Below are 11,979 nucleotides of genomic sequence, written 5' to 3'. Positions count from 1 at the left end.
TAATAATGTCTAATAACCTCGATTAAACTCTAATAATGTCTAATAACCTCGATTAAACTCTAATAATGTCTAATAACCTCGAATAAACTCTAATAACCTCGAATAAACTCTAATAATGTCTAATAACCTCGAATAAACTCTAATAATGTCTAATAACCTCGAATAAACTCTAATAACCTCGAATAAACTCTAATAATGTCTAATAACCTCGAATAAACTCTAATAACCTCGAATAAACTCTAATAATGTCTAATAACCTCGAATAAACTCTAATAACGTCTAATAACCTCGAATAAACTCTAATAACCTCGAATAAACTCTAATAATGTCTAATAACCTCGAATAAACTCTAATAACCTCGAATAAACTCTAATAATGTCTAATAACCTCGAATAAACTCTAATAACCTCGAATAAACTCTAATAATGTCTAATAACCTCGAATAAACTCTAATAACCTCGAATAAACTCTAATAACCTTTAATAAAGTCTAATAATCTCTAATAATCACTAATAATCTCTAATAAAGTCTGATAACCTTTCGTAATCTCTAATAAACTGTAATAACCTTTAATAAACTCTAATAATGTCTAATAATCTTTAATAAACTCTCAATATTCTGATAGTTTCTTCCTGTAACACAGGTCAGAAGAGCTAATTGCCCGATTTTGACGTAGATAATAAATGAGACTCAACTCTAAAATAGCGACGTCTTTACCGTTATTTATATTTAAAACGAGAATAAAATTCAGTTTTATGTGAGCACAATCTTTAATCAACAGTTTTTCATGGAGCCAATTGTTTTTTTTTTGTTGTTGTTTTTTTTTAAAGGACCTTTTTAAATTCCATTTTTATTCCATTTTCCACAAAATACAACATTAATAAAAAACAGATTTCCTCTTTAGAAGAGCTACATGACTGTGAAGTTGATGAAAGACGGCGATGAACATTTCTGAATGGTTCATTAACTGGGATTCGCTCTGCTGGATTAGAGAAGAGGCTAAACATGATGAATTTGTTAGCAGCATCTTAGGATTTAATAAATTGCCGATGATATATAGTAGGAATTTCTGTTTTTTACACTCTATAAATGAATAAATCAGACATTTAAAGAAATGACTTTGGCCCTATGGGAGAACAATGTGCAATGTGCTTGTCTGAAAAAAAGTCATATTATTATTATTATTATTATTATTATTATTATTATTATTATTATTATATCATATTATATATAATATTTCCTGAATCCTTGAATCTAAATCATTGAACATGAATAGAGTTATATAATATATTTATAGCATCTAATACGCTAGCAAGCACAGTGTATGTTCTCTCTAAGTTAAATAGATATGCAAAACTAAATCATCTGTCTCTATTCCATATACAGTAAATATATTCTCTCTATAATATTCTATCCAGAAGACAAATCAGCTCGAGGCAGTCCATTCCGCTTCAGCTTGTCCCAAACCAGTGGCTCATGCACCGATTTAGAGCTCATTAGTCCGGAATTACTGGACAGCCTGCTCGCTGCACGCGCGCTCATTACTTAAACGTGCGCGTGCTGTGCGTGAAAATGTTGTCCTCAGAAGATCCCTCGGTAAATATCGTGTCCCTGTGCGTGAATCTGCGGTGATCATCTGCGTGTTTCTTTGCGCTAATCCGCTCTGAGTGCTGATTTGGAGACGCGGCTTTGCGCGTCCGCCGAACCTTCCGTCTTTCTTCTTCTTCTTCTTCTTCTTCTTTTGCGCCATCACTCCCAGACCCGACATATCCATGCTCAAAGCCGGCTCTTTCCGCGGTCTGTGGAGTCCGCGCGGGTTTTGTGAAAGGCTCCAGGGTGTGTGTGTGGCCTGCTTCATCCTGCTCTGGCGCGCGGCTCGGCTGTGCTTCTGTAGAACCGCGGCTCGGTTCTGTTGTGTTCTGGAGAGCGACTAACCAGGCTGCTGTGGTGTTCTCCTGCTCCTCCACTGATGATGCGTTCGTGCTGTTGGTGCGTGAGAGATCAGCAGCGCCCGTGGTGTTCTGCGAATCATTAATGGACCATGCACAGCTCATGATCGACATCTCGGGCCGTCTGGAGGAAGATCCAGGAGCAGTCGGCTTCCAGATCAGACTGTAGTAAATGGCCAGGATGATGGCAGCCAGAGACACGGACAGCACATAAGCGAACACTGTAGCTAACCTGACCCACTGTTTGTTGGTCCTAGCGGCCATTTTCGCTTTCTCGTCGCCGGTGTACGTGGCCGGTTTGCCTCGTTCATCCGCAAAATTCCGATTCTTCATTATCCAGCTCTCTCTCTCTCTCTCTCTCTCTCTCTCTCTCTCTCTCTCGCTCAGACTCTCTTGTTTTTTCTTTTGCCCTTATGTTCACTCCCAGCTCAGTAGATGTGTCTCACCATCTTCATCCCGCAGCCATTCCCGCATCACAGAGGCGTTCCAGAAAGCGCCATGAATCCCGACAATCCCATCCAGCAGTCTGCTGTGCACTGTGATGGACGGATTAACGCGATCTGTTGATGTTCAGTGAGATGTGATGTGATGGGAGGTGATGGGATGATGAGCAGCTCCTCCAGATGCATTATTCCTCTCCTGATGGAGGAGGAGGAGGAGGAGGAGGAAAGGGGGAAAAAAAGAATAAACGCGCACTATTCGCTCGAATGGTCCATGCGCGCGAGAATGCTGTTTACTGTTTTTGTTTACCTTCGTCACATCCCATGTCATGTAAACACGTAAACACAGATGTTCATTTGGGCTCGATCGAGAGAGATATACATCCTGTTATGTCTTATGTTTTGGGTTTTTTTTTTTTTTTGGAAAAGAAAGAAAGATTAATTAATATGTTAATTTTGTTTTAATTAATCTAATTAAAGTCGGACGGCGCATGCGCACTCTTAAAAACAAAGGTTCTACAAAGAATCAAAGTCTGCTGTATGATTATACACGTCAAGGTTTTTCCCCACAGAGATAACTCAGAGAACCCTTAAGGGTTTTAGATTTTGTCTCAAAGTTTGTGCACCCTAATTAAACCAAATGAAACAAAAAGACCAAGAGATGGCATTGATAGCAACAAGACACAGGACCAAGGGAAGAACATCAAAGCTTATCAAGTAATCTAATTTAATCTATTAATTAATCATATTAAAGATTGAACGGTTCTACAAAGAACCTTCTTCAAAGGCTAATGGATGCTACACATACAGAGAACCCCATAATGGTTTTAGATTTTTAGATCTAAGAAGGTACATACGGATAAAAAAAAAAAAAAAAGACAAAGAAATTTCATTTATAGTAACGAGACACTGAGTACACTCTCAGAAATAAAGGTACCAAACGGTACTTTTCTTTTTGTCGCCGGGTCGGTACTCTCAAACATACACCTTTTGTTCCTTTAATGTGTCTTTTACCAAGAAAGGTGCAAAGTAGAGTACATTTAAGGCTTTATTTTTATTTTTCAAACTGACTTCGTGATTTTTAAAGGTACTATAACCACCTATTCGGGTGAAATGTACATATTAAAGGTACCAAAACAAGGGCAGGTACAATTAAGAACCTTTTTTTTCTCTTCCTAATAGGACCAGGAACGTCATCAACGCTTATCTTATTCATTTCTTCATTTATATTTTCAATGCACACTTTATCTGAGGACCAGAAGTTCTGCAAATAAACTTGATCAAAGGTTTCTGGATAAATCAATGGCCTTAAAACGCTGCGTTTCAATCCATACTTTCTTAAACGGTTCTTTTTGATTAACAAAACACTCTAAAGTTCTACGCGGAAACTTTTAAGAGTTCTCAGAGACACATCCCAGTGGTTTTTAGTTTTTGTCTACAAGTTTGTGTAAGTTTTGTAAGGACTTAATAATAATTGTAAAAAATAAATAAATAAATAAACAATAAAAAAAAAGAAAAAAAAGAAGAAATTGAATTAACAGTAAGACATAATCAGGAAGAGCATGAGCTGATTAGTTTAGTCACTGATTAGTTTCCTATAACAGCATGACACGGAGTGTTTTATTGCTTATAAATCCTGGAGGATCTGCGTTTCCTGTGTACTGCAGTTTGGGAACCTAAAAAGTCCTGGAAGTATTACTAGTGAGAAAACAAAACAGTGTCAGTGTGATCAGGTCAGACGTTTACCTCTTACTTAATAACTTCCATGTCCAGCTTTTACCTCCACAACCGCCTCCAGCATCACATCTTTTTAAAAATCCTGGCTGTAATATTCTGAGGCTTCCCAGGGCGCCATCTAGAGGAGGTCACCATCAACTGCAGCACCGCTGCTGGATGAGTCCAAGTATCATGTAATGGCTTAAAGAGCATGTTCACTTTCTGAAATCCTATTGAAGAATCAAACAAACTGACACTCTCGAGGAGTTCTGAGTCAGAGTGACCCGGAAGAAGAGCTCTCACAAAGCAGAAAATAATAACTTTTAAAATACAGAGCTGGAGAAGGAGATACGTGGATGTCAAATCAAAACCCATCATTCAGAAATGACAAGGAAGAAAACAAGACAAACAACAACAACAACAACAAACCCTACAAAAACAACAATGGAGTCAAGAATGCTTAGCGGTGGAGCCAGAAAACGCTCGGCCTCTCGATATTTGTTTTGTTATATATTTTGTGCTTGTATTTTTGGGCCATTTATTTGGGTTATTTTCTCAGTCCTGGGTAGTTTTTGGGTAGTTTTGTTAACCGTTGGATTAGTGTCTGGGTCATCTTCACTGTCACTTGAATCAATGCACCCCTCCCCCACCCCGACACCTCAGCCCAGCTCCTTGTTCTCCTTGATCCGCTCGGCGTTGTAATATTCTTTGAAACGATAGGGGGCGACTCGGAGTCATCGTCCTATAAACCAACAGAAAGTAATGAGTTTTCATTCATCAGGATCTTCACAAATACACAGTCACTACACTACACCTCATCCTTTTATCTTCACACACAGGAACGTTTACACTGATGGTGAATATAATCACCTGATTGTGCCAATGTGAGAAATGACATGTGCAGGAAACTCACACTTTTTGTTGTCTACAGTAATACAGAAACATTTACAAAATGAGCCTACAATAAATAATAAAGTCGATTTAATGAAAGTAAAGGTCTACGTTTAATAAAAATCTTAATGAAACGAATAAAATGACAAAAAAATTCGAGGTTGTTCAATTTAGTTTTATACATGTTCTTATACTGATATATGTTGTTGTAATGTGACAAGTGATAATCTCAAGGTTTACTGAGTTTTATAGGATTCTTATAGGATTCTTATATGTTTCTTTGCTCTTGTTTTCCACACTGTGGGTTTTAGTGAAGTTTACCGAAAACAGACATCGTCACATGTGTCCTCTCTGCATGCAGGGTCACGACCTCAAATATAAGTCACAAAATGTCCAGTAGAACATAATCTGTTAACCGATATTTCAGAAAACTTAAAGAAATCAGTCAAATTGACCTGCGACCTAACAGGACCTGCTCAGGTGGAGGTAGAGGTTTTCACACGGACAGACTGTTAGATTTATTTGGAGAAGCTTCGTATCAATATATTTATCCATAAAACCGTTACTGTACACTAGAAAAAGCAAAAATGTGCGATGACGGTCCAGTTTACTTTAAATGCACTGGTTACTCCGGGTTGTTGCATGTATGGATGTTTTAAACGTCTCCTTTGATCAAAATCTGACGTTTTCATCTGAAATATTTGCCTTATTTGAGAAATTTACTTCAAAGTATATATATATATATATATATATATATATATATATATATATATATATATATATATATATATGTATTTTAACTCGGTGTGTTTTAACTCGGTGTATTTTAACTCGGTGTGTTTTAACTCGGTGTGTTTTAACTCGGTGTATTTTGACTGTGTGTTTTAACTCGGTGTGTTTTACCTCGGTGTATTTTGACTGTGTGTTTTAACTCGGTGTATTTTACCTCGGTGTATTTTGACTGTGTGTTTTAACTCGGTGTATTTTACCTCGGTGTATTTTGACTGTGTGTTTTAACTCGGTGTGTTTTAACTCGGTGTATTTTACCTCGGTGTATTTTGACTGTGTGTTTTAACTCGGTGTGTTTTAACTCGGTGTATTTTACCTCGGTGTATTTTGACTGTGTGTTTTAACTCGGTGTATTTTACCTCGGTGTATTTTGACTGTGTGTTTTAACTCGGTGTGTTTTAACTCGGTGTATTTTAACTGTGTGTTTTACCTCGGTGTATTTTGACTGTGTGTTTTAACTCGGTGTGTTTTAACTCGGTGTATTTTGACTGTGTGTTTTAACTCGGTGTGTTTTACCTCGGTGTATTTTGACTGTGTGTTTTAACTCGGTGTATTTTACCTCGGTGTATTTTGACTGTGTGTTTTAACTCGGTGTATTTTACCTCGGTGTATTTTGACTGTGTGTTTTAACTCGGTGTGTTTTAACTCGGTGTATTTTACCTCGGTGTATTTTGACTGTGTGTTTTAACTCGGTGTGTTTTAACTCGGTGTATTTTACCTCGGTGTATTTTGACTGTGTGTTTTAACTCGGTGTATTTTACCTCGGTGTATTTTGACTGTGTGTTTTAACTCGGTGTGTTTTAACTCGGTGTATTTTACCTCGGTGTATTTTGACTGTGTGTTTTAACTCGGTGTGTTTTAACTCGGTGTATTTTACCTCGGTGTATTTTGACTGTGTGTTTTAACTCGGTGTATTTTACCTCGGTGTATTTTGACTGTGTGTTTTAACTCGGTGTGTTTTAACTCGGTGTATTTTACCTCGGTGTATTTTGACTGTGTGTTTTAACTCGGTGTGTTTTAACTCGGTGTATTTTACCTCGGTGTATTTTGACTGTGTGTTTTAACTCGGTGTGTTTTAACTCGGTGTATTTTAACTCGGTGTGTTTTAACTCGGTGTATTTTAACTCGGTGTGTTTTAACTCGGTGTATTTTAACTCGGTGTGTTTTAACTCGGTGTATTTTAACTCGGTGTGTTTTAACTCGGTGTATTTTAACTCGGTGTGTTTTAACTCGGTGTGTTTTAACTCGGTGTATTTTGACTGTGTGTTTTAACTCGGTGTGTTTTAACTCGGTGTGTTTTAACTCGGTGTATTTTGACTGTGTGTTTTAACTCGGTGTATTTTAACTCGGTGTGTTTTAACTCGGTGTATTTTGACTGTGTGTTTTAACTCGGTGTATTTTAACTCGGTGTGTTTTAACTCGGTGTGTTTTAACTCGGTGTATTTTGACTGTGTGTTTTAACTCGGTGTATTTTAACTCGGTGTGTTTTAACTCGGTGTATTTTAACTCGGTGTATTTTAACTCGGTGTATTTTAACTCGGTGTGTTTTAACTCGGTGTATTTTAACTGTGTGTTTTAACTCGGTGTATTTTGACTGTGTGTTTTAACTCGGTGTATTTTAACTCGGTGTGTTTTAACTCGGTGTATTTTGACTGTGTGTTTTAACTCGGTGTGTTTTAACTCGGTGTATTTTGACTGTGTGTTTTAACTCGGTGTGTTTTAACTCGGTGTGTTTTAACTCGGTGTATTTTGACTGTGTTTTAACTCGGTGTATTTTAACTCGGTGTGTTTTAACTCGGTGTATTTTAACTCGGTGTGTTTTAACTCGGTGTATTTTAACTCGGTGTGTTTTAACTCGGTGTGTTTTAACTCGGTGTATTTTGACTGTGTGTTTTAACTCGGTGTGTTTTAACTCGGTGTGTTTTAACTCGGTGTATTTTGACTGTGTGTTTTAACTCGGTGTATTTTAACTCGGTGTGTTTTAACTCGGTGTATTTTGACTGTGTGTTTTAACTCGGTGTATTTTAACTCGGTGTGTTTTAACTCGGTGTATTTTAACTCGGTGTATTTTAACTCGGTGTATTTTAACTCGGTGTGTTTTAACTCGGTGTATTTTAACTGTGTGTTTTAACTCGGTGTATTTTACCTCGGTGTATTTTGACTGTGTGTTTTAACTCGGTGTGTTTTAACTCGGTGTATTTTACCTCGGTGTATTTTGACTGTGTGTTTTAACTCGGTGTGTTTTAACTCGGTGTATTTTACCTCGGTGTATTTTGACTGTGTGTTTTAACTCGGTGTGTTTTAACTCGGTGTATTTTACCTCGGTGTATTTTGACTGTGTGTTTTAACTCGGTGTGTTTTAACTCGGTGTATTTTACCTCGGTGTATTTTGACTGTGTGTTTTAACTCGGTGTGTTTTAACTCGGTGTGTTTTAACTCGGTGTATTTTAACTCGGTGTGTTTTAACTCGGTGTATTTTAACTCGGTGTGTTTTAACTCGGTGTATTTTAACTCGGTGTGTTTTAACTCGGTGTGTTTTAACTCGGTGTATTTTGACTGTGTGTTTTAACTCGGTGTGTTTTAACTCGGTGTGTTTTAACTCGGTGTATTTTGACTGTGTGTTTTAACTCGGTGTATTTTAACTCGGTGTGTTTTAACTCGGTGTATTTTGACTGTGTGTTTTAACTCGGTGTATTTTAACTCGGTGTGTTTTAACTCGGTGTATTTTAACTCGGTGTATTTTAACTCGGTGTATTTTAACTCGGTGTGTTTTAACTCGGTGTATTTTAACTGTGTGTTTTAACTCGGTGTATTTTGACTGTGTGTTTTAACTCGGTGTATTTTAACTCGGTGTGTTTTAACTCGGTGTATTTTGACTGTGTGTTTTAACTCGGTGTGTTTTAACTCGGTGTATTTTGACTGTGTGTTTTAACTCGGTGTGTTTTAACTCGGTGTGTTTTAACTCGGTGTATTTTGACTGTGTTTTAACTCGGTGTATTTTAACTCGGTGTGTTTTAACTCGGTGTATTTTAACTCGGTGTGTTTTAACTCGGTGTATTTTAACTCGGTGTGTTTTAACTCGGTGTGTTTTAACTCGGTGTATTTTGACTGTGTGTTTTAACTCGGTGTATTTTGACTGTGTGTTTTAACTCGGTGTATTTTAACTCGGTGTGTTTTAACTCGGTGTATTTTGACTGTGTGTTTTAACTCGGTGTATTTTAACTCGGTGTGTTTTAACTCGGTGTATTTTGACTGTGTGTTTTAACTCGGTGTATTTTAACTCGGTGTGTTTTAACTCGGTGTATTTTGACTGTGTGTTTTAACTCGGTGTATTTTAACTCGGTGTATTTTAACTCGGTGTATTTTAACTCGGTGTGTTTTAACTCGGTGTATTTTAACTGTGTGTTTTAACTCGGTGTATTTTACCTCGGTGTATTTTGACTGTGTGTTTTAACTCGGTGTGTTTTACCTCGGTGTATTTTGACTGTGTGTTTTAACTCGGTGTATTTTACCTCGGTGTATTTTGACTGTGTGTTTTAACTCGGTGTGTTTTAACTCGGTGTATTTTACCTCGGTGTATTTTGACTGTGTGTTTTAACTCGGTGTGTTTTAACTCGGTGTATTTTACCTCGGTGTATTTTGACTGTGTGTTTTAACTCGGTGTATTTTACCTCGGTGTATTTTGACTGTGTGTTTTAACTCGGTGTGTTTTAACTCGGTGTATTTTACCTCGGTGTATTTTGACTGTGTGTTTTAACTCGGTGTGTTTTAACTCGGTGTATTTTACCTCGGTGTATTTTGACTGTGTGTTTTAACTCGGTGTATTTTACCTCGGTGTATTTTGACTGTGTGTTTTAACTCGGTGTGTTTTAACTCGGTGTATTTTACCTCGGTGTATTTTGACTGTGTGTTTTAACTCGGTGTGTTTTAACTCGGTGTATTTTACCTCGGTGTATTTTGACTGTGTGTTTTAACTCGGTGTGTTTTAACTCGGTGTATTTTAACTCGGTGTGTTTTAACTCGGTGTATTTTAACTCGGTGTGTTTTAACTCGGTGTATTTTAACTCGGTGTGTTTTAACTCGGTGTATTTTAACTCGGTGTGTTTTAACTCGGTGTATTTTAACTCGGTGTGTTTTAACTCGGTGTGTTTTAACTCGGTGTATTTTGACTGTGTGTTTTAACTCGGTGTGTTTTAACTCGGTGTGTTTTAACTCGGTGTATTTTGACTGTGTGTTTTAACTCGGTGTATTTTAACTCGGTGTGTTTTAACTCGGTGTATTTTGACTGTGTGTTTTAACTCGGTGTATTTTAACTCGGTGTGTTTTAACTCGGTGTGTTTTAACTCGGTGTATTTTGACTGTGTGTTTTAACTCGGTGTATTTTAACTCGGTGTGTTTTAACTCGGTGTATTTTAACTCGGTGTATTTTAACTCGGTGTATTTTAACTCGGTGTGTTTTAACTCGGTGTATTTTAACTGTGTGTTTTAACTCGGTGTATTTTGACTGTGTGTTTTAACTCGGTGTATTTTAACTCGGTGTGTTTTAACTCGGTGTATTTTGACTGTGTGTTTTAACTCGGTGTGTTTTAACTCGGTGTATTTTGACTGTGTGTTTTAACTCGGTGTGTTTTAACTCGGTGTGTTTTAACTCGGTGTATTTTGACTGTGTTTTAACTCGGTGTATTTTAACTCGGTGTGTTTTAACTCGGTGTATTTTAACTCGGTGTGTTTTAACTCGGTGTATTTTAACTCGGTGTGTTTTAACTCGGTGTGTTTTAACTCGGTGTATTTTGACTGTGTGTTTTAACTCGGTGTGTTTTAACTCGGTGTGTTTTAACTCGGTGTATTTTGACTGTGTGTTTTAACTCGGTGTATTTTAACTCGGTGTGTTTTAACTCGGTGTATTTTGACTGTGTGTTTTAACTCGGTGTATTTTAACTCGGTGTGTTTTAACTCGGTGTATTTTAACTCGGTGTATTTTAACTCGGTGTATTTTAACTCGGTGTGTTTTAACTCGGTGTATTTTAACTGTGTGTTTTAACTCGGTGTATTTTACCTCGGTGTATTTTGACTGTGTGTTTTAACTCGGTGTGTTTTAACTCGGTGTATTTTACCTCGGTGTATTTTGACTGTGTGTTTTAACTCGGTGTGTTTTAACTCGGTGTATTTTACCTCGGTGTATTTTGACTGTGTGTTTTAACTCGGTGTATTTTACCTCGGTGTATTTTGACTGTGTGTTTTAACTCGGTGTGTTTTAACTCGGTGTATTTTACCTCGGTGTATTTTGACTGTGTGTTTTAACTCGGTGTGTTTTAACTCGGTGTATTTTACCTCGGTGTATTTTGACTGTGTGTTTTAACTCGGTGTGTTTTAACTCGGTGTGTTTTAACTCGGTGTATTTTAACTCGGTGTGTTTTAACTCGGTGTATTTTAACTCGGTGTGTTTTAACTCGGTGTATTTTAACTCGGTGTGTTTTAACTCGGTGTGTTTTAACTCGGTGTATTTTGACTGTGTGTTTTAACTCGGTGTGTTTTAACTCGGTGTGTTTTAACTCGGTGTATTTTGACTGTGTGTTTTAACTCGGTGTATTTTAACTCGGTGTGTTTTAACTCGGTGTATTTTGACTGTGTGTTTTAACTCGGTGTATTTTAACTCGGTGTGTTTTAACTCGGTGTATTTTAACTCGGTGTATTTTAACTCGGTGTATTTTAACTCGGTGTGTTTTAACTCGGTGTATTTTAACTGTGTGTTTTAACTCGGTGTATTTTGACTGTGTGTTTTAACTCGGTGTATTTTAACTCGGTGTGTTTTAACTCGGTGTATTTTGACTGTGTGTTTTAACTCGGTGTGTTTTAACTCGGTGTATTTTGACTGTGTGTTTTAACTCGGTGTGTTTTAACTCGGTGTGTTTTAACTCGGTGTATTTTGACTGTGTTTTAACTCGGTGTATTTTAACTCGGTGTGTTTTAACTCGGTGTATTTTAACTCGGTGTGTTTTAACTCGGTGTATTTTAACTCGGTGTGTTTTAACTCGGTGTGTTTTAACTCGGTGTATTTTGACTGTGTGTTTTAACTCGGTGTATTTTGACTGTGTGTTTTAACTCGGTGTATTTTAACTCGGTGTGTTTTAACTCGGTGTATTTTGACTGTGTGTTTTAACTCGGTGTATTTTAACTCGGTGTGTTTTAACTCG

Source organism: Ictalurus furcatus, chromosome 25 (genome assembly GCF_023375685.1).
Source record: "Ictalurus furcatus strain D&B chromosome 25, Billie_1.0, whole genome shotgun sequence".
Classification (NCBI taxonomy): Eukaryota; Metazoa; Chordata; class Actinopteri; order Siluriformes; family Ictaluridae; genus Ictalurus; species Ictalurus furcatus.
This window is presented reverse-complemented; position numbering follows the sequence as displayed.